We start from the raw sequence: 17,522 nt of genomic DNA, 5'->3' as shown, positions 1-17,522 counted from the left end.
AAACCTTGCAACTCGGTGGTCAAACAAAATCTTTGATACTCCCGACCTAGCTCGATAAAGTCTTTAACCAACTTTGCTTGGTAGATGCAACATGGTGAATGATAACTTTTTTGATCATTTGCACTCTTTCACTCTGGAACTGCTTGAGATATGGCTTCATGATGCAGTTCTTGATTCTTCTTAAATCTAATTGGAAATGGTGGAGTCACTCATTTCTTGAGTGACATGACCATCATTTGAATTGTCTTGCTTGGTAGATTTAGGAATCCACTGTTGTCTCATCTGCTTTTGAATGTTATCAACTTTAGCTTTCTTTTCATCTTCAATTCTTCTAGTATTCATGCAATTCTTGGCTATATGACCAAGTTCAGTACATGTGTAACATCTTATGGTTGTATCCTTCTTTCTTAGGTGATGTCTTGCACAGTTTATCCTAATGTGTCCATATTCTCCACAATAGTGACACCTACACCAAGTATTGTAGTCTCATCCAAAAATTTCTTTAACAAGTTGTTCAGCTGGATTAAATGATTTGGATCTGCATTGGAATGCCTTGTGACCATGCTTCTTGCATTTGTGACAATTTCCTTCAAATTTTGGCTTATCCTTGCATTCATTAACTTTGTGACCATGCTAATTGAAATTGTAGCATTTTCCATTGAATTTTCCTTTTCCATTACTCCAACATTTGTTTGATGTATGTCCTATCTTGCCACAGTGATTGCAAGTGGGTCTTTGATTCCTTTAGGCACCTTGTTTGGAGGTTTCACCTTCTTCCTTGTAACCAAGACCATTTTTACCTTTTTGTCTATGAAAGTTTTTCTCACTTTGCTGATTTAATTGGTTCATGTCTGTTTGAGATTTCATCATTCTTTCATTGACTTGTCTTTCAGTGATCAAGTCATTTTCCAAACTTTCATTGATTTGTCTTTCAGATCTTAGATCACTTTGTAAGCTTGCATTGAGTTGTCTTTCAGTGATTAAATCATTTTTGAAACTTTCATTCTCAGATCTTAGATTCAAAATTTCTTCATTTGCATTAGATAGTTGACCTACAAGATCTTCATGCTGAAGGAATTGATTATTTATTATCCCTAAGTCTTCATTTGCCTTGTTTCTCTGTTCCAAAACTTCACATAGCCTGATTGATTAGATTTCTTGTTCTCTTTTAAGCTTCCTTACTTCTTCCTGCAGAGAACCATTCTTTGCTAGGAGTTCCTTGATTGCTTCATTAGCTTCATTTGAATTGCTTGATGGTAAAAGGTCTTCAATCTTTTCTTCAACATACTGATGATCATTCATTTGTCTTGCAAGTTCTTTCCTTCTTTTTAAAAATTGAGAAAGATGCTCCTTTGCTTCTTTGAGTTGAGCCATGGCCATTTCCAGATCTAGCTTTTCATTTTCAATAGATTTTTCAAGTCTGAATATCTCCATTGTCCTTGATCTTTGCTCAAGCTAACAAACTTTATCCTGAGAACCACAAAGCTTTGATACCAATTGTTAGAAATATTTAGGATAAGATAGGTTACTAAGAGGGGAGGGGTGAATCAGTAACTTATAAAACTTTTATACAATTTAGTATTCATTCATCTAATGTACTACATAAATGAAAGATCAAACATTTATTGCACATGAACATAGAGATTTGGTGACCCAGAAACCTTCCAAATAGAACGTAAAACTGGGGTGGGGATGATGCCCAAAAAACTTCAATACTATAGTATAAAGTTGGCCTGTTAAGGCTTACAATGATCACTTCTGGTGATCTGCCCTGTTAGGAGCAAGTAGGATTGCTAGATCCACCTTGTTAGAGGATTTACAAACATATAGTGAAGTATGCACTCTGTTAGGAGATTTACAAAAAGACTGTTAAGTCTACCCTATTAAAGGATTTATAAACTGATTCACCTATTAGGATGAAGCAGTGGATCTACTTACAACTGTTTGCTGATAATATCCTTTTTGCATTGATCGCCTGATGTGATAGATATGACTTTTCTACTCCTATGTTGACCTCCTTGTATTCCTTTTACTTTGCTGCTGATCTTCAATATCCTCTTTACATGCGAACATCAATCTCTTCCTTTATATCTTTTTCATACACCTCATATATCTCATACTACAAATGATATCATACATTACATATATACCATTCCATTATTTGCAGCTACAAGGTCGGCCAAAACATAAGTGAACAAAACATTATTGAGTTGGCCAGATAGTAGAAAACTTGGGTTCCTCAAGCTAACTCGGTGACCTTCTGATACTCAGCATCCACTACATTATTCGACATTGTCATGCACTCGGTCGAAGTAGAGGCTCGGTTCATACTAGCCACACAACAATGCTTGGAACTCGGTAACCATTGGTGACTCGGTAGATATAGTGCCACTCGGTAGAAACTAACTTCTTCGTTTACCTTGCTTTGCTCAGTGAACACTGAGTTCTTCATTTACCTTGCTTTGCTCAGTGAACATTGAGTTCTTCATTTACCTTGCTTTGCTCAGTGAACATTGAGTTCTTTGTTTACCTTGCTTTGCTCGGTGAACACTGAGTTCTTTGTTTACCTTTCTTTGCTCAGTGAACATTACTGAACTTCTCATTCACTCGGTATCCTCTGAAATGCTCGATGAGAACTATTTACCTGCTGAACTTATAAGGTAACCACTAAATTCTTGATATACACTGTAGACTAAGTGATGAGCTAGATAAGCATTCAGAATTGAATAAGTGTTTGCACTAATGACAAATATACCATAATTCCAACACATAAATAATCATAATTATGTATTAATATGAAAAAATTGAGTTTGTGAAAACCACAAAGCAGTGATTTCTAAATCATTGCCACCATAAAAATGAATTTGCAAACAACATACTCATTGGATAGCCCATGTTTAGCCTAAATCCATATTTAGCTGGTCTCGTAACTTCCACTCACCTAGACTGCTAATAAAACATAGACTTAAGCTAATTCACCAAGTTGCTTTGATCTCCTCATAGATTAGATTATTCCACTATTGTAAGGACCATGTCATTCAATATTTTTTATTGGCAACAAATTACCAACTTTAAAATAATTTTTAAGATCTTCAAACTAGGACTGCATCATAAGTATAAATCAAATATTTTTCAAAGAGCAGTCCTGACACAACTTTCTAATAATATTCATAGAGATGACTTCAACATTTTCTTCAATTTGTATTCCATCAACAAAGCATGCATCAAAAAATTTATAGAGTTCAAGTGGTATATGCACCAATTTTACTTCTTAGTGCTTCATTTTTGTTTACAAAGGCATTTTGTTCGTAACAATCAAATTTTTTTGTATATGATGTGTATACAACTTCTAGGGCACTCAATTCCACTTTAAGACTAATTCAATGGAAATAAAATAAAATATTTACTTCTAAGTATCTTTTTCTATTTACAAAGGCATTTTGTTTGTGGCAATCAAACTTTATTGTATATGAAATATTTTAGACAATTGCTACAGATCCAGTTCCATTTTAAGGCTCATTCAATGTCAATAAAGAATTTTTTTTTTGACTGCTTCATTTTTGTTTACAAAGGGATTTGTTTGTAGCAATTAGACTTTGTTGAATATAAAATTTTCATATAACTTCTAGGGCATTCAATTCCACTTTAAGGGTCATTGGATGTCAATGAAGTAAAATATTTTAAATCTTCAAACTCGTCATTGGGAATGGTAGTAAAAGAATAGTATGATCTGTAAATGTTTGCCCTAATTCATTAGTGGATGTAACTAGTGATAAAAGTTATTGCAGATAGACCTTGCATTCTTATTTTGTGTACCCTATTTCTTTCACCCACTTTATTTGGATGCCAATTTCTTGCATCACCAAGTTGAGGTAGTGTAACTTGTAAGGTACCCAAAATATGTGCTCATATCTTGCCTCAGTTGATGCAGAGTCTACAACCTTAATCCACCAAAGTCTTCTTAAGTGCCTAGTAGCACCCAACCCATTGCAAGATGCCAAGCAAGGTTACCAACCTTTACCCAATGCTGACCTCTGTCTCTCCAAGTGGACTCCACTTCTCTAAGGTCTTACCCCCTCTCTAGGGCTCTTAGTAAACTTGGGTCAAATTAAGGCTTTAGGGACACTAGCCCTCAACTAGGCCAAATATGGAAAATTAGGCAAAATGCTTTCAAGGCTTCAAAAAAAGATTGGTTTTGTCATTCCTTGTCCTATATACCTTAGTTTTTATTGAATACAAATACAAGAACTCCACCACTTAACCTTTGATTCAAATATGACCCCATTTTCCAACAAGATTATCTAATATGAATCCTGAAATCTCTTCCCAAGATAGTGGTTGGCTTTGACATGATTTCTACTAAGTTCATATTTGTGTATATAGGTTGGAATGAAGCATTGGGCTCACTAGGTTCACCGAAAATTCTGGCATGGTGCTATCTGGAATATCCATAAGGTATGAAATTAATGCTATTGTAGTTTGAGCTAAAGTGGATGAAAAAATGATTTTCAACCCTCTAAAATTCTACTGTAACAAAAAAAAAAAGGTTTACTTACTCTGTTCTAATCAAACATTCACTTGGTTTTGCAGTCTCATCACAAGCCTAGCAGAGTGATACAATTTCTATTAGTAAGTAGAGGGAAAATGTGAGGGATGTGAAGAGATTGAGCTAGGCCAGGTGGCCACTTGGCCAGAGCCAAAACCCTAAAAAAACTACAGCCCTTCAGAATATTTATTTTTTCTAAGTTTCTTCTCTCCACTTTAGATGTTACTAGTTGTTTAAGCAATAAAATTACAAATTAGTCATTAGTTATCTTTTTGTAATAAACATTGCAAAAGAGGTAAAGAAAAATGATTCTAGCTCTTTCTCATACATGCTTTTATTGATTTTGGTACACATTTGTGCAATATTTGGGTTTGGAACTTTTGATAGGATTATATTGGTTATTTGCAATTTATTTGATCATTGATATTTTTCTCCAATAAGATTTATGTGTGTAAGCTTTGAGATTAATAAAAGGATATCTCTAGTAGAGAACCATACAAATGTTCTCATGTTTTCCAAATTTTGACAGTAATATTTAATGCATTTTGATTTTTCTTTGTAAATTTACCGTAGGGTTATGCTGTCACTGCTATCATGAAGGTCTGCACCTTTGAAATGGAAGCTGGAAAGGAAGTAGAGCTAATACCAAAGGTACTAAAGCTCTATATATGTGTACTTTATGTCTTTTTAAATAATCTTGGAATTCATCACCTTTTGCAAAATAACTTATTTTTGTTATGCATTTTATTTTTGTGGTTATTCTTATCTAATGTCTACTTTTACATACATGTATATACTTCTATGTGTCAAAAATTACATTACCATATTATAAAATTATCTATTGTATACGTATGTGATTGAGGCTTTAACTAACACTATTTGTTTGCTTATGTTTCCTTTATAAATTCAAGATTGTACCTGCAAGAGATTCTCAAGCTAGCTTCATGGACTAGCTTTTTGTAATATTTGCCTTGATTGTTTGATTCATCAGTAGACTTTTGAAAGGAGAACTCATACCTACCTTCTTGTGTGTTGTTGTCTAAATAATACTTGTTCTGCATTCTATCTTGTTAACTTTATTACATAGATTAATTTATTCTATTAGAGTAATCTGACAGAGACACACTGAAATTTGTCTTCATCATTTTGACTATAACCACTAGCCTACAACTATTTCTAAACCTAAGAATCGTATAATTTTGATCATAAAGAAGCTTATTGAACTAGACTTATAATTATCAGAGAGTAGTAATAACTTCTATACAAATTGGATATGGTGATTTCAACTTGGATGCTTTACGTTAAATATATTAATTATCATTTCACTATTTAGCTTTGATTTTTATTTAGCTAGGTGGGCTAATGATAGTATCAGTAGCTTCTTTATGGTTCTTTTAAAGTGAAAATGGTAGAACTCACTTTTCTATGCATAAGAATGGTCTGTACAAGAGAATAAGAAATAAGTTATGTGACTAAGCATTATCCCCCTCCAACAACTAGCACTTTATTCTCCCATCCTAAACTAAATGAAAAAAAGAATAAATAACTGGTATAATAAGATTAAAGTTTAGATACAAGTTTGAAACATGTGTAATCCCTATAAAAAATTAGTCATGATCATACTTACTGGATTTGACTGCAGAAAAGATGTGGGATGCTGAGTTTGAACCCAGACTTGGAGTCAGCACCTTGATTTGGAAGACACTTGGTAGATTGAAGAAACCATGAAATATAGAGGATTTTTAGTGAACTAAATGCTTTTTCTATGCACACTTGTCCTAATCAGCTTTAAGAGATAAAAAAGTGGAGAATTACATGCTACCTTGATCACATACACAAGCATATATTAGACAATTGTGTACAAAAGTAGATTTGAACTGATGGAAAGTTGGTCTATAAAGTATTACTATTAAACATTCTCAAACATTAAATATTACTATAAAAAAATTAGGAAATAAAAAGTGGCTTCTTTTCAATTATGGGATGACCTAAAAGTGATTTTATTTTTTGTTTTCTAGAACTAGAGTGGGGTTTTTTTGGTAGTAACCCGAGGAGGGTTGAGGGTATTTGTACCAAATCTCTTAAGTTAGGTCTCTTCTTGAGTGCTAGGGATGTCAAACTTAGGGCCAAAACCTGCCACATTGTGACCAAATAGTGCCCTTTAGGACCAATTATTGAGGAGGGTAGGACCTCCTCTTTTAGCACTGGTTGACCAAGTGGGACATTCCTAAGGTGTACTACAATAAATTTTATTGCAATGACTAAGCATTTACCATGACACAAACCCTACTCATTGTGGAGTGCACCTCTATAATCATCATTTCCTACTTTTCACACCCAATTATAGAGAGGAAATAACTAGCTATTTGAAATGCCTTTTAATATAGCCACTTCTGTTGATTCATGCATTGATATGCCTAGAACTACTAAAACACAAATCATGCAATGTTTTAAGATTGATTGGTCTAGTGTTTTGTGAGATGATGGATCCATCATTAAATGACATACAAAGCCTCAGGTTCTTGTCCTTCCATCTCATTGTCATTAAGTAATACCAGTTAAAGTTGTCAAAAGCCTAGACTATTCAAAATCATGCATGTGTTTATTCGACAAATCCCCTTTTCTAAGAGATACATGTCTAAGCTCCAAAAAAGTACTACCTTTCAAACTGTAAGAGCTCAAGTTTAGGCTTATCAAGGTTGAGAAAGTGGTGATTTTCTCACTAATGAAAATCTAAATCTTTAAACCTTGACTCCCAAGATCAAAGCATGTTATAACAAGAGCAGAGCTATCTTTATTAGTGCCATACATTCCACGTAGAAGGAGCACATGGATCTCCATTACATCACATTAAATCGGGATTTTGAAAAGATTCTTTCAATGCTTTCATAGTTAAAACTTTTGATGTTTCAGTTGTGAAATCCATTAGAATCAGTGCATAGTTCTCAAGATCAATGATTATTGGAGTTCCAGTAAGAGGTGCTAACATTATGCTCATTGTTGGTTTGGTAAAGTTGTGAGAAGTCTACTGCCAATGAAATGCAGTGAAGCTTGCTACTCCCTTGAAGATATCTATCTGGTGTAAATTGATGCCATTGAAAATAATATCAACAATAGTAGTAATACTTGAATCAATTTCTGCAAGGTGAGAAACCAAAGCTTGTAGTGTAACCTTGTATCAACATACTCATAGTCTACATTAGGAGTCAATGTAAGAGGAGTTTGATACAAATGAGCTGAGAAATAATCACAAGCCTGATTTGTACTGTTCATTAGATTCTGGGTCGACAACGCCTGGCTTCCATTAAGGGTATTAACACCATTGATGTTCGATTGCCAGTCACCCCCATAATTATTTGTATCATTCTTAAAGCTAGGACCAAGAGCCACATGTTAGGGGGCAACAATTCACCAAGATTACATGCTCATCAATTGAGGGTGAAGCATAAGACAATGAAGCTACCTAATGATTTCAAATAACCCAAAAATAGGGGCATATGTAGCAATGCTATATAGGCATACTGTAACTTAACCATCTTTTGTAGAAGTAAAACAATATAAATAAGCAACAAACTTGGTAGTTTCATCTAACTAGGGTGATCTATGACTGAAGAAGACTTCCCTTATGGAGTGCACATGGCTTATATCAGATTGGATCAATAGATAATGTGGAAATTAGCAGTCCATGTCCATGACTTAACAATGTTTGATGAATTTAAGTTTGATTTATCCCTTTCTCATGAATGCAAAAATTTGTACTTTAAACTAGCAGTTGAAGTCCTCCATCCTTTCCACAATGGATGATTGTTCATGAGAAGAAGCCAGGGATATATTAAAATTTTAAGAAAAGTTGGGCAATGTCTCTTCTCAATTAATATGAAGGATGAAGGTAGTTGAAGTTGGGTTGTCATTGGATTCCTTTTGTGGTTTGAGGTCTTCTAAATAGATTTTGTATGTTGTAGTCTAGCCTTTCTATAATTGATGCCTTTCAATTTTTCTCTATTACTGCTAGCAGCTATTATGCTCAAACTATATTGAATTTGAATATAATTTCATGATTGTAGATATGAATCAATCTTAATTATTATTTTCACAATTTTCCCATGCAGTGTTGAACTTAGTAGTTTTATGGGCTAATTTATTGCCCCACATTTGGTAATCATTTTTTGCCTTTCATGGATTTGTCTAATTAACATTTATTTCAAGGTAAAATTTCCTTCCATAAATAAATTACTATATGTTTATTTGATCGAGAGGATTAAAATTATTGCAAATCAATTTTTGTAAGGTCTTTGAATAATGTAAAGCTACACTTGGTTTCTTCTTCTTGTTGAATTCAACACTTTTTAAATGTTGTTTCTAGTATTGGACTTATCACAGAGAATTGAGATAAGTGTTCTCGTCTGGGTCAGTTTGGAGGCATTTTCATTTAGCCTATAATTCACAGAGGCTATTCTCAGGGATAACTTAGATGCTTTTCAAAAAATTCTTAGAAGACACCATCAAGAAAGGTTGCAACAACAACGTATACAACATGAAGAATTAATAAGTGAATTTTTTATTCTTTATTGACCTTGCACATTCTACTTATGATTTTGAACTTCTAGGTTGTGCTTGTCTAAATGAAGGTTTTCCTGATGGAAAAATTAATTCTTTGCTCGCTTTGGCATTTAGATTTTCTCGCTTTGGCATTTAGATTTTCCATGGTATTGCTTATTGTGCTTAATGAATTCATTTCAAGTTTTCATGTATTCTTGTAGATGAATTAAATAAGTGATGTTGTTGCTTAAACATGATACTAATTGTTTGCTTCTCTGTTTGTTGAAGAATTTGTTTTATCATGAAGAATCCTCTTTTGATTTTGATATTTACATAGAATGTGTAGCAATCTATAATTAGTACTTCTATTAATTCTAACCTTTAGCTTGAGACATATAGAGTTTTGCTTGTTTAAGGTACTGCCTCTTTTTTCTTTTCTAATTCCATAAGGGCTTTGTATGTGGTAGGCACTTCTTAATGCCAATCCTTTTGATATTGATGCACAACGGAAGATTGAAGAAATGATTCAATAGATATGAATCATTTGATCATAGTGAAGATTATAGAAGAGTCATAGAAGCATAAACTATATATTTTGTTATATATGGCTAGCAAGCAATCATAAATAGCGTGTTGAATACATTATAGATAATAGTGTGAGTTAAATGGTTACTTTAGTTAATTTACCTTACTAAAATGTATATGCATCCTTAAAGAAAAATAAACAAACCACAATGATCTAACTGAAGTACTGATTTCTAGGAGCTTCAAGATCTGCCTGTATTTAATGTTTGAAATTTGGCCATTTTTACTGGACTCAATAGAACCTTAGAAATTAGTCTAGAGGAGAGGCCTAAAATTTGCGATGTATGATTACAAATTATAAAATTTCCTGTAGATAGACATTTCTTAAAGAAGGTTAGTGCAAATTATATGCATATTTGTCTGTAGCTTCTTCAAAAGACCTTGGATAAGTATTTCTATGTAATTGAATCATTTCCATGATCATCTTCTGATGTTTTCTATAAATCTATTTTTTGTAAATAAAATTTTTATTGATACATAATGATCTTTGCTGTATAATTGATTTGATCATCTATTTTATAGTCTATATTGCAAATATATCACTGAAACTCCTACTCGTTTCTAAAGCATTGTGAAATTACTAATCAAGACAGTTTGAGAATCTATCCTAATAATAAAATGACCAGAATCAAAGAAATGATGCATCTTTAATATAATTTTGGTTCTGAAGTGCAATGTATTTCATATCTTTTGTCAAATCCAGTGGATGACTTATTTTAAAAGCATCAATTTGTGTCTCTAATCCATTGTTGATCTTTCTTCAGCATTTATTTTCTTTAAGAAATCATGCAATGCTACCCCTAATTGCCAAACATTGAAGAATTGCCTAGTCCATAGCCCTTAAATAAATAATGTTGACCAAGTTGAGATTAGAAACCTTATTCAACATGCTTTCACTTATTTTTTCTACTTCGGCTTCTACACCAACACTCACATAGGGGATAGGAGCCCACAAAAAAGATGAAAATTGTCGATCTATGGTGCAATTTAATTAGTGAGGAGGAGTTCTTAAACCATATTGTGTGATCAACAAATATGAAGTGCCCCACACCCTTGTAAGTATTTCAATATTCTTAGCTTCTTTGAGGCATTCTATAAAATAGTTCACATGCCTTACCTATGATTTGACATTTTGCATGCATCCTGCACTCTCTCATCTGGCTGATGATGGATTATGTTTAAGTTGTGATTGTCCTGGTAGACATGCATGCATGAAAAATTAACAATATCAAATTTCCAAAATCCATTTGTAATGCAAGTTCATTTTGGATTTGATTGTGTGTGTTTTTTAGCATCATCGTTTCAGATCACTCTCTGTAATCCATCATCAGGATGAGAGAATGCAAGATGCATGCAAAATGTCAAATCATAGGCAAGGCATGTGAACTGTTTTATAGAATGCCTCAAAAAATAAAATTGATCAAAATTTCAACCAATTTTTGGTAGTTTTATACCAAGCATTAGTCAAAATTTTGACCAATGCTCGGTAGAAAACTGTCAAGAATTGGTCAAAATTTTGACCAATACTTGGTAGAAAAAACACCAAGAATTCTGAAAGTTTCGACCAACATATTGGTCACAATTTTGACCAATGCCTAGTCATTCTCTACCAAGCATTGGTTGAAATTTTGATCAATTCTTGGTAGAAATTATAGTAAGAATTTTAAAAGTCTTCAACCAACATATTGGTTGAAATTTTGACCAACCAGTAAGTTGGTCAAAATTTTTACGAGAAATTTTTTGACCAACCTGGGTCAAAATTTTGACCAATATTCATTGAAAAATGAGGTCAAATTTACTAGTGTATTGATGCTCCTACCAGTCTTTTTCTTAACAGAGCTAAGAAAAACAAAAAGAAGAAATGATTTTAAAAAAATGCTCTTTGATAAAACCTTATTTGATAAATTTTTTTGTATAATGAAAGAACTTTGTTTCAAGTAATTATCTATGAATGTTGCATACTAATATTGATTTTTATTTCATATTAATGAATATTGTTATGTGTTAATGAAGTCTTGATTAGTATTGTGTATTAATGAATTTTATATCATATTGATGAATGTTGTGTGATTGTATTGATTGAATGTTATAGTTCATAAATGGATGAATGAATGCATGAAGTATGTATTTAGATGATAATGGGTAATTTAGATTGATGTTAGGGGGAGGGGGGTGAGGCCAGATGAGCTTCCACCTTCACGTAGTTGGCCTTGTTAAGTAGAGAATATTAAAGTATTCTTGAAACCAAGTGAGGCTCAAACTAACATACCAAGGAATCTTAAACCCAATTCATCTACCTCTCATCTTCTCATCCTAGTACGTCATCTTTTCGCCACTTTTTACATATTCAATATTCTAATATTCACAATCTTGATAATGGCAGCCTCCATCTTGTTGGTAAGTTGTGTTGGCAATGTGTCCAATCAATAAATAAGGTGAGATATATGGTTGTCATTTATGGAAACATTTGTTTTCCAATCTAGTCATATTTGTTTGAGAAGGAAAATTGTCAAAGTATTAGACAATGTCACAACAACACGACAAATTTGATGATAGTGAAATATTTCCTTGGAATATTCTCTTGCGTAGTAGGAGATAATTTCCACAGTTAGTCAAATTGTGATATTGCTATCAGGATTTAACTGTGTGATTTTTGAGTCAAACTCATTGACCCATGTTTCATGAGTAGTTATTCAATATGAGTCCATCTCTCATGCAAATAAATGAAACACTTAGCATCCATTGGATCTAGGTGATGCTCACAGGGGTGAAGCATCGGGACTTCCTGGGAGGTCACCCATCCTAGTACTACTCCAGCTTGAGCATGCTTGACTACGGAGTTTGCAAGCTTTGGGTTTGACCATGGAGGAAACTTTGTAGTTAAGCACACTTAGGCTGGAGTAGTACTGGGATGGGTGACCTCCCGAGAAGTCTCAATGCTTCACCCCTATGAGTATCACCTAGATCCAATGAGTGCTAAGTGTTTCATTTATTCTCATGAGAGATGGATTCATATTGAATCACTACTCATGAAACATGGGTCAATGAGTTTGACTCAAAAATCACATAGTTAAATCCTAATAGCAATATCACAATTCTCTTGCACAGTTAACCAAAGATGCATGATGACATTCTAATGATGCATACTAGTGTGTATGTTCGTACAAGCTACCAAGATCAAGTTATGCAGGAAATAGTGATGCAGTGATTTTACAGTGCGGAATAGAGCATGACAACATAATAAGTTAATCAACTTGAATAATTGTTTTGACTATTAATTCTTTGTGAGCCGACTCTAAGAATGATTTGTGAGCCGACTAAGGAAGAATGTATTAATATGTTTGATATAAGTAAAGAACTTCATTTGTGAAAATAATTGAGTAAGTTTTTGAGGATGCAAATGTGCAAGGAAAAGCAAGTGTGTGAAGTATAATATGTGATATATATTATATGCAAATGCAAATGCGAACTAAAAGGAAGATTGCCTATAGTCTACCAAGGATTGTATGAAGAACTAATAATCATAAGATATGTGAAGTACAACTAGTGATATAGTTTTGTATGTATATCTATTCTCTTGAAGAACTCAATTGTATAGTTGCATTTTAGGGTAGTGGGCTCTTTTTGCACACATTTGTATATGATCAACCAACTCGTAACAGGGTTGAAGCAACTCCTAATAGGGTTGAGACTTCTAACAAGGCCTAGTCTCCTATCAGGGACTCAAGACACTATACATTCTTCATAGATTCCTAACAGGGTCAATATCCTTAACCAAATCCTTTACATAGTGAATCATCTAGTGGGTTTCATCCCCACTGGGGTTTTCCCTTGGCCGGGGTTTCCCTAGTTAACAAAATATGGTGTTATGATCTCTCTTTGTGTATGGATTTTTATATTGTTCAACATTATTGGATTACTTTCTAATGCATGTGGTAAAGTAATTAATTATATCTAGTTGTGGGAAAAAACATTTAATATACTGATTCAACACCCCCCCCCCCCCCCTAGTATTATCTATTTCTAACAATTAGTATCAGAGCCTAGTTATTCAGAAGAGGCTTAACAACTTGAATAAGATCCCTATGGATATGGAATAGTTAAAGAAAAATCTTGAAGAAGCTCTTGAGCAAATTGATCTCCTTACTAATGAAAGAGATGGCCTGAAGGATATATACAAAGATGCGAAAGCCTATTTGGTAAACTAAAGGATAAGATAGATGATCTAAAGCAAAAAGGACCTAGTGAGAAAACTAGTGATGATGATATTGAAGATCTCAAGAAGGAAAATGAGATCTTGAAATATGAGTTAAAAATAGTTGAATTCAAGCTAAGTCTTAAGAATATGGAGGAAAGAATGACTCTAAAATTAAAGTTGAAAATGTAGATCTAAGATCCTAGTTAAGCAAGGCAACATTTGAATTGGAATCTATCAAGTTAGAGCATGCAGAATTAGATAAATACAATAGTATTGTGAAAGGTGAGTTGGTGCAAACCAAATAGCAACTTGAGAAATTATATACCAGTAGTGAAAAGATTGAAGAGCAAATATCCATACAAAGACCTAGTTATGATAAGACTAGACTTGGATTTTTCCTTGGACAATCAGCAAAGAAATCAATTGAAAGAAAAGAACCTGATACTCCTAAAGTTAAAGAAGATCTAAGCAAGACAGATGATACATCTAAAGAAAATGAAAATGTTGTTCATTCTGAGAAATATAAAGAATCTAATCAAGATGAGAAAAAGAAATCTTGTGCCTGCTGTGATGAACCTGAAGATGATTTCAAAGGTAAGTTTTTCAAACCTATTTTAAATTTTTATTGTCATAATTGTCATGGATATGGACATTATGCAGTAGATTGTAAGAAACCTAAATTTGATAAGGATAATGCAAATAGTAAAATGTTTAGGAATAATAACCATGCATGAAACAGAAGAAGATCCAATAGTAATGAAAGTGGAGAAAGAAGACAATTTGTTTGTTATAGATGTAACAATCTTAGATACATAGCAAGAAATTGTAGAGCACCTGATGATCAGACTAATGAACAAAGAAATAATGTACCTATATGTCAATTATGTAATAACTTTGGACACATAGCAAAGTTCTGTAGAATGGATAGAAGAAATCTTAATAGAAATAAAAAATACAGAAGAAACAATAGAAGAAATGATGATAGTCTAAAGGAAGAAAAGAAGGAGCTGACAGATGAATTCAAGGAAACATTTGTAAAGGCAAAAGAACTCGGAAGTTCTCACACAGTTGTGGAAGAAGTACATCCTAATGTACCTGATAAGATAGTAAAGTCACTTGTTGTCTGTGACTCATCCTACCAAAATTAAGCAGTCTTAGTGAAATAGAGCATCAATTATTGATAACTGATGTTAGAAAAAATATCATGGGTTGCACAGTTAGTAGTGCATTCTAGACACTCAGAGAAGTCTACAATAAGTGCACATTGCTTAATATGATCTGTATAAGGATATATGAGAAGTATAATCTCTTTGTTATATAGAGACAATATTTGGGCTAGTGGCAGATATGCATTCAATGCAAATTATAGTTTGCAAAAGACTTAAAGGATGCAAATTGATTTACAAAGCATCATTTTCTTGTGTGAAGTCTTAAGTACGAGATTGATATAAGATTTGGAGTACTAAAGAAGTTTGTAGATACGTGAAATTGATGAAACCCTAATACGCAATCTCAAGGTATTTTTTGAATTTGTTTAGTATATTTTTAGAAATGGAAAGACAAGAAGTTTTTAATGTAAGCAATAGACCTAGATACAATTTCAAGAAACACTCATTTATTTCTTTGCTTCATGAACCAATTGTAGTATTTTTGAAAGTCCCAAAAAATGTACTTCACATCAAGGATATAAGAGGATATATACATTGCAAGATTGAAAGCATAGGTGATTCAGAGATTCACAAGGAATTGGAGAAAATGTGCAGCAATGACTTGTCATTGAATTCTAAACATAGATACCTAGAATGACTTAACTTAGTTAAGCATATGTTCCACATGGAGTTCGTCAATAATGAATGGACAAGGATAATTCTAAGCAAAATACATGATGATTTTCTATGGTTGGGAGATTCTATCATATGTATTGATAATGACCTAATTCACAAGGTCACAAGTTTGAGCAATGAAGGATGCAATCCAATGAACATTGAGAATGTGTGCAAGCTAGTTGAGACAAATCTCAATACATATTTTGATGGCAAAAACATGAAGGTCAACAGTATTCAGGATGATGAAGTGGGACTCATTTGTAAGATTTTGGGATATAAGTACAATCATGGATCTAGGATAGATTCAATCCCTAGAGGATTTCTTCATGCAACTTACTTGGTAGTAAGAAGTGAAGAGGTTAAATTGTGTGACATTATCCAAACATAGTTGTTGGATAACATATCTAGAATTAAGAAATCAAGGAGTGGAGTCTTTAGGTTTGAATTCCTATTGACACATATTTTTCTATGCTACTAAGAAGTTTCCTAGTATCTCAAATTGGAATGAGAATGAGTACACAATGTAGATTATCACTCATGCATACCAAACCAAATCTGATATAGTTAGAGATAGTGATAGTGACAGAATAATGAAGTCTTTCCAAACTGAAATGAAGCTAAGGTATAGGATACCTCCTGTGCTAGTAGAGAAGTATAAGGATGAACTATGTTTCATGGTTGAAATAGATTTCATATATATGGAGGCAGTAGTCCCTCAAGTTAAGTTTATTGAACCTATGGGTTACGAAATGAGTGAGGAATTGATTGAAGGATATGCACAAATGATCCTTCACTTTGAAGTTTATTCCAAATGTCCTAGATGGGGCACATAGATTGAGAAGATGAGAGAAGTTAAGACAAGTCAAATTATTAAGGATTTAAAGAAAGAAAAAGGTGGATAAGGTGATTGATTCTATTTTGAAGGAATTAGGAATGACTAGAAAAGAATTTAATGAGGTGAAAGGGATAGCCATGGAAATGAAGGCTAGTGGTCAATCTGAGCTATTGACCCCTACAACCATTACAATGGTAGGACCTACTGAAGAGGTTATAGCTGCACAAATAGGTGTGCAGAAACCTACTGTGCCTTATGCAGTAGTTGCACAACAACAACCTCCAAAGAATCTAGTAAAGATTGAAGAAGCATCAGCTACAAGGAAGTCTACAAGGCTTGAAAAGACCATAACCCCTCCTAAGAAGAGAGTGAAGTAGACTACAAGTGTTCCAAGCAAGAAGAGAAGAACCTTGCAGATTAGTTCTTCTGAATCTGAAGAAAAAACTGGTGATAGACCAATTGAGCTAGTAGATCATGAAATGAAGATCTCAGCCAGGAGAAAAGCATGGAAGCTAAAGGTAGAGAATCTTAACATGCAAATCATTATTGAAAATAATTTTTTATAGTTGAATAATTACTATGATTTGTATAATAACATGGATAGGAGACAACTAGAAAATGATGTCATTAGGAATATGATCCTAAAAGATAAAAGGTTTGACAGTATAAGAGGTCAGATACCTGAAGACTTGTACAATAGATTGCTAAATAGAAAGAGTAGAGTTTTAGAGGAAGATAAGAAAATAAGAATTAATATGGTGAAAAAGTTATGTTCTATAAATAATGAGGAAGAAATAACAATTATTTTGAAAGGTATAACACCTTTATTGAGGAATAAGAAGAGATCCATTCTCCTCATGGGAGGAAATTATGAAGAAGTTAATGAGGAAACACAAAAGGTTATAGTCACATTTATGTCTACTATGCCTAAGGAAAGTGCACAACCAGAGAAGGCAAGCCAGACACTTGAGGAGTGTGTGTAGACAAAGGAAG

At 33.3% G+C, this 17,522-nt stretch overlaps 1 pseudogene; it reads right to left on the bottom strand.

Annotated features, from left to right (window-relative positions):
• Nucleotides 1-7,041: 7,041 nt before the first annotated feature.
• Nucleotides 7,042-17,522, bottom strand: part of LOC149564174 (receptor-like protein 4) — a 38,863-nt pseudogene continuing 28,382 nt past the window's right edge.

The sequence above is a fragment of the Cupressus sempervirens genome, chromosome 4 (genome assembly GCF_028749045.1).
Source record: "Cupressus sempervirens isolate cs-2001-9-10 chromosome 4, ASM2874904v1, whole genome shotgun sequence".
In the NCBI taxonomy this organism is placed as follows: Eukaryota; Viridiplantae; Streptophyta; class Pinopsida; order Cupressales; family Cupressaceae; genus Cupressus; species Cupressus sempervirens.
This window is presented reverse-complemented; position numbering and strand designations above follow the sequence as displayed.